General features: G+C 33.3%; 1 protein-coding gene across 2 annotated transcripts in view; it reads left to right on the top strand.

Moving 5' to 3' along the window:
* Nucleotides 1-5,635: 5,635 nt before the first annotated feature.
* The window catches only part of LOC107448882 (septin interacting protein 1), a 54,216-nt gene continuing 53,170 nt past the window's right edge, over nucleotides 5,636-6,681 (top strand). Inside the window, exon 1 of one of the 2 annotated variants that reach the window (XM_043038805.2) lies at nucleotides 5,636-5,770. The gene's annotated coding sequence lies outside the window, so the exon portion shown is untranslated. Of the gene's footprint in view, nucleotides 6,075-6,681 lie in introns of both variants that reach the window. The other variant, XM_043038804.2, reaches the window with a different exon arrangement.

Raw genomic sequence — 6,681 nt, 5'->3', positions numbered from 1 at the left:
GAGATATTCGATTTTTTCTTGAAAGAAGGAACACTTTTGTTTATTTATGTGCAGATCATAGTCAGAAAGTCTTTGTAAGCAAGCTTCTAAATTTTCAGTACATTCTTGAAGTGTTTCACCATGTATAATAATATCGTCAAAGTAAGATTCTGTTTTTGGTAACCCTTTGAGAATTTGAGAAAGAATGCGATTGAATTCTGATGGTGCTGTCTTGATTCCAAAACTAAGCCTATGCATGCGATACGTACCACGATGTGTTGAAATGGTCTGTATCATGCTACTATCTTCATCAACTTTTAAATGTAGGTAGGCTTTAAATAAATCAAGTTTACAAAAATATCTTGAATTTCGAAGACTATGAAGCACATCATCTATCCTTCTTACTGGATGATTTGATTGAATTAATCGTTCATTGACTCCACATTTGGAATCAACACATAATCGAACGCCACTGTTTGGTTTTGGAATGACAACCAATGGTGACCCACAATCACTCGCAGGCACTGAGGATATTATTCCATCTGCCTCAAGAGAGTCCAATTCTTTATTGACGCGGTCCCGGAGAGCATAAGGATCGTCATGCTCCCTAGTAAAAATGGCTTTTGCTCCATCCCTGAAATTTGTAATTTACTACACTGGTGTGCAAAACTTAAGCGGCAAGTGGTTTTTCGGCCACAGCTCCCCAACAGAGTATAAGATAGCCATGAAATTGCAGTATAATATGCACGTAATTTAGTAGAAAGATTATTTGTATGTAAATTTTAGAAATAAAACGTCGTAGGTGATGTAAGTGTACGTAAACCTTGTGGGTCGGCGTGCGCAGGTTAAAGCTGTGATAAAAGGATGAAGAGCACCGTAGTTAAAGACATTCGCTGCAAGTGCAAGTGATTTGTTTTGTGAAACATGTGTTCAAGAAGTCATTTAGATGACTTTACTCGAGGAAGAATGATTGGGAAGCTTGAGGAGGGGCGTACTGTGAACAGTGTCGCCGAAGAGTTAGGGATCAACAAAAGTGTTGTTTCTCATGCTTGGAATGCCTTTAAAACTACTGGTACAGCTGTTCGGAAGGTTAGTGGTGGCCGTCCGAGGAAAACGACACCAAGAGATGATCGTTACATTGTCCTCCAGGCGAAAAGAAACCGTTTTCAGTCAGCGAGCGCCATATCTCAGCAACTGTGCACAGCCACAGGACGACAAGTATCAAGATTTGCAGTGGCCAGACGCCTCCAAAAAGGTGGCTTATTTGCTAGACGTCCTGAACGCTGCATACCTTTAAAAGTTAGTCATCGGCAGCACCGTTTAGAGTAGTGTAGAGAACACGAAACCTGGACACCTCATCAATGGAGTCGCGTCCTCTTCACAGATGAGAGTCACTTTAGTGCTACAAGCGATTCTCAACGTCAGTTGATCTGGAGAGAGGTTGGAGCTCGATTTCATCCCAATAACATCGCGGAAAGAGATCGTTACGGTGGTCCTGGAGTCGTCGTTTGGGGAGGCATTATGTTGAACGGGTGGACTGAGCTTCAGATCTTCGACCAATGTTCTGTAACTGAAGACCGCTACTGCAATGAGGTAATCCTACCCCATTTGCGTCTGTTCCGAGGGGCCATTGGACCAGACTTCATTTTTATGGATGGCAATGCCCGGCCACACCGTACTGCTAATGTTCAAGAGCTACTGGAAAGTGAAGATATCACACGAAGGGATTGGCCAGCTTACTCTCCAGATCTAAATCCCATAGAGCATGTGTGGGATGCATTAGGGAGACGTCTTGCGACGCGACAGTATCCTCCTGGTAACACCCATCAGCTGAAAAATGCGTTAAAGGAGGAATGGAGACGTTTACCCCAAGATCTCTTAGATAATCTGGTGCTCAGCATGGAGAGACGATGCTAATCAACAATTACAGTAAGGGGAGGGCATATCCCATACTAGGGAACATCTGCCAGTTGTGCTTAAGCTTCTTCAGGCAATCATGTGTAACGCCACTATAGGTCAAAAAAATCCTTTTTTTGTTCCATACCCTACTTTAAGCTTTATATTCATTTCTGCGCCATTATTCTTTTACCATCGTTTAAGTACAAAATAATGTACATCATATTCAAATTTCATGTCAATCGGATGATTTCTTGTAGAGTTATGACTAGGACTGGGCTATAAATCGATGCATCGAGACATATCGATTTAACGCATATATCGGCAAGACGATACAGCGACTTTCATTCAAGGCGATGCATCAGAAATCTGATTTAAGCCGTCGAGTAAAGACAACGAGCGCAAAACGATATAGCGATATAAGACACGCAAGGATATAAGATAACGATATAGCGATATAAGACTCTTCTCTTACGTTCCGATGTCGACTCGCGCTGTGGAAGACGATGTTCGTTTCGTTATGTTGAAATGGCCTTGATTGGTGAGCTGTAGAATCAGAATCAGAGTTTTGAGAACACATATCGTTATATCGCATGTTCCTTTTCGCACCTCTTAACTTTTTTTTTCTTTGTCGCGACTTTTCTTGTAGATTATTTTCAGTGGGACTAACTTCGTGATCGCCGATGTTACCTTGTTCTGAAGGCAATCTATTATTGAAAAGAATATATAAAGAAGAGTTTCTTCATTAATTAGATAAGTTTTTTTTTAAAAAAAACTTCTTTTTATTTTTAAATGTGAAAATTATCGGCAATCTAATTTAGGCGCCCATAAAGAATTGAATTTGTTAGGTTATTTTTTTACTTTCTTTTAATTTATTAAAAACTTTTTGGATGAAACTTCTAATAATTTAATGAGTTTTTATTACTGATTTTAAATTTATAAATCTTGTTGTTTTTATTTTTAGAAATAAAGTTAAAACAAAATTTATTTTTGTCATTTGGATTTGGACATAAGTCAATCAACTTTGTTTATACAAAAAAATTTGAAAGGTTTGCGTATTTTATTCATTTTTTTAAATCATTTAGCACTTCGTTTTATTAGAGAGTATAATAATTTTTTTTAAAAAATATTCTTTTCATATTATTTGTTAATTAGCTAAATATATTATCGAATATCACAATTTTTTTATTTTTAAGAAATTAAATCTTACTTTGTTTTTCGTTCATAATTCGGTCATTATTTAATTTAATTTAATTATTTATCTGAAATGATAAGGTCCCGCAGTGGACTGATCGTTAAGACACGGTTCCCTGCAGATCACCGAAGTCAAGCATCACTGGCTGCGGTCAGTGTGCGGGTGAGTGACCACTTGGATCAGTCTGCGTAGGGACCGAGGGTGTGCGGTATTGGTCCTCGTTAAACTGTTCTACCGTAAAGTGCTCGACTTCGCGTGCAGGTCGTCGAGCTACCGAAGCGGGGGTGCCATCCCATCTGCAGAGGATCAAAATTGTGATGGCATGTCTTCGGATCATCCTCAGGGATGTTTCCCAGACCGTCGCCAATAGCCCATTGTGCAGCTCTAGTGTGACGTAAATGAACTATAATAGAACTATAATAACTGAAATGATAATAATAAAAAATAGTGTTTTAAAAAGGTTTTTTTTTTCTAAAATTTATTTAGCACTTTGTTTTAAACATACAAATAATTTTTAACGTTTCATTTAGAAATTGAACATTACGATCGAACTTAATAATTATGTAATTATTTATGCATAATAGTACAAGAAAATATTAATTTGTAAAAAACGCTTTAAAGAAAGTTTTTAACACTTTGTTTTACGCGTATTATGAATTTCTAAACAAACATTTCAATAAATATTTTAAGTAAGATTTGTACATTGTAGTCAATTTATTTAATATCTTTCTTAAGCAAAACATATATATCTTAAAATTTATAAATTGATTTAAATTAATCTGAGTAACAAGTTTTGACAGAAATCTGACTTTCTGTGCCTTACAAGTAAATGAAATTCAAAAATACTATATCGCGATACATCGCTATATAGCGATGCAAAACTGACGATGCATCACGATATATAATTTCTAATATCGCCCAGTCCTAGTTATGACAAAAACCGCACTTGTTGCTTAAGTTTTGCACACCAGTGTATTTTATTAAAAGTAAGTATTTTTAAAAGGTCAAATGTCAAACAACAGAACAAGAAATAACTAAAAAGTTTTTCTTATTCAAGCATTTTTTTAATGCAATTTCTCACAAAAAAACTTAGAATAGTGATTTTTTAGATTTTTAAATGTTAATGGTAAGAAATTTCGTTCCTAAAATATCAAATAATTTTTTAAAAAACAAATTAACCAGTTTATTATTTCGATTTTATAGATATAAGAGTAAAAATAAAATGTCTTTTTTGTCTTGTAATATTTAAATGAAAATTTTCTATTTGCAAGATTCGCAAGGTCAACAGAAAAACAATGAAAAGAAATGAAAATATGTTTCTTAAGCATCTGAAGTTATCAGTAACTTAATAATAATTTCAAAAACGACTATGTTGAAAAAACTTCCGTTCTTTCAAATTTATTACAGAAAACTGTACAGAGGATGAAAAATACGCATACAATAATTCTTATTTATATTATATACGATATAGCTATTAATAGTTATTTGATACGATACGATACAGTTATTATAGTTTATTTATTATGTACCAATCTCATTTATAACACACCAATTTTTTTTAAGGGAAAAAATTGCAAGATTTTTTAAAAAAAAAACTGTGTTTTTTTTTCTTTTCTTTTTAAAATACGCAGCATTTTTTAACTAAATATTTAGAAAATATTTTAAAGTTGGTAAAATAAAATTTATAATAAAAATGAGGTGATAATTATACTAAACGTACATGGCTAAGAATACACAAAAATTCGGAACAAAAAATGTTCCCGTTTTATTCCGAAATAAGCTGTGCAAGAAACTAATTTATTTATTCGATTATATGAAACAATGAATTTCTGAGAAAAAAATCTATCTGTGAAATATATTCACAACTGATCTAGGTTAGTGTTTATAAGAAATCATGAAATATCTGGGTAAAAATTAACTTTGAAATCAGCAATCTAATTTAATCCAAACATTAAACAAATTCTATTTGAACGTTGAATAGCTTTCACCAGCAAATTGTTTGGTGAAAAATATCCGATAGTTGGGAGGGAAAATGAGTTCGAAAGCGCGAGGTTACAGGTTTTCCCTAGTTAAATGTGACTATAGACAATATTTTATAAGTTAAATGTGAAGCTTGCGGAAACTAACTTTTAATGCATATTCCGATTCACCTTAATTAAACAGTGTAAAATTATCTAACATACTCAATAGTATTAATACAGATAATTTATCAATTAATAATTGTTTCTCATGAGGTTAATTTTGTGACAAGTTAATAATACTGGCAAAGGTGCCGTTTTATGCATTAAAAAATTTTTTTTTTTTAAAGCATTGTCTCAACACAATTGGTGTATTTATTAGGATTCAGAAAAATTTTGGAGCTGTTTAAGAATCCTAAATATTTTGATAGTTTGCACATGATCTTTAAATTAATCTTTAAACTTTAGCTAACAGTTTAAAAAAGATATATTTAACTTCATTCGGCTTCTTTAGGGGTCCAGCAGAGCGAGATTTAAAATCAGCCATTGGCTTCGCAGTCAGACCAACTAGGCACGTTAACCGCTCGGCCACCTGGCCGGCTTCTTGAAGACGTTCTGATTGGTAAGCAGAAGCGGTATAATCTTTGTAGATTTACGGACAGAAATGGGTAATTTAAAGCGTAATTGGCTGGCTGTGCTGCTTCATGAAAAATAAATAAATAAACATTAATATTGTTTTTGGGTAAGATAATTGAAATAAATAATAGTTATAACAATAAAATATAATGTCGTTTGCTTAAATTTTGTAATACATTGGCAAAATTCCACTGTGTTTATCTTATTTAAGAATTTAAAAATGTTATAATTTAAATTGTATTAATCAATGTTATAATACATATAATTCTCAAATGATCAGGTTTACAAGCTGTAGGATAGTTACCATATCATTCTGCTCTTTGCATTGCTTTTGTGTTGCGACTTTAAAAATTTTATGAAAGAAAAAATTCATGTTCCTCATTGATTTCCAAGCTGCTATTCAAGTCTTGGTAAATAAGAAGCTTTCTTCTTTTCACGAAATATTATTTGTAAAGAAGCAACTTTATTTGCAATTATTGCTTGAATTAATGTTTGGAAATTAATGAATTGTTTTACAATCTTATTGAAATGGAAAAAAATATTGTTTTCCATTGAATCCCTGGCCATGTCGGGATTCCTGGTAATAAAGAAGCAGCTATTCATTAGCTAAATCAGCTCTGTGTTTGTCACTGTACCATTCTATTTCTCCCCATAAGAAATCATAAAGTACTTATCAAAATAAAATTTAAAACCTCAAGAAAACTTCATCATAGTAATATTGCTGCCTGAAAAAGCTAAAAGCATATTCTTCAAAATAAAGACAGAATTTCCTTAAATTTACCAAGGAAGATATGTTTTGCCTGCTTTCGAATTTCGACAGTTCATCATAACCTCCAGCTGCATCAAAATAGCAGCCTCTGCCTCATGCTCTCTGTGTGGAGGTAGTCTCATAAATGTGCAACATTTCCAAATCAAAAGATATTGACCCTGAGAATACTTCCCTTTATGGATTTTCACATCTTTATAGGAAAGCAAAACAGGCTGGATGTAAGATTTATGTGTATGTATATATATATA

Source organism: Parasteatoda tepidariorum, chromosome 8 (assembly GCF_043381705.1).
Source record: "Parasteatoda tepidariorum isolate YZ-2023 chromosome 8, CAS_Ptep_4.0, whole genome shotgun sequence".
Taxonomy (NCBI): domain Eukaryota; kingdom Metazoa; phylum Arthropoda; class Arachnida; order Araneae; family Theridiidae; genus Parasteatoda; species Parasteatoda tepidariorum.
Note: the sequence above shows the minus strand (reverse complement) of the source record. Positions and strands in the feature narration are given on the sequence as shown.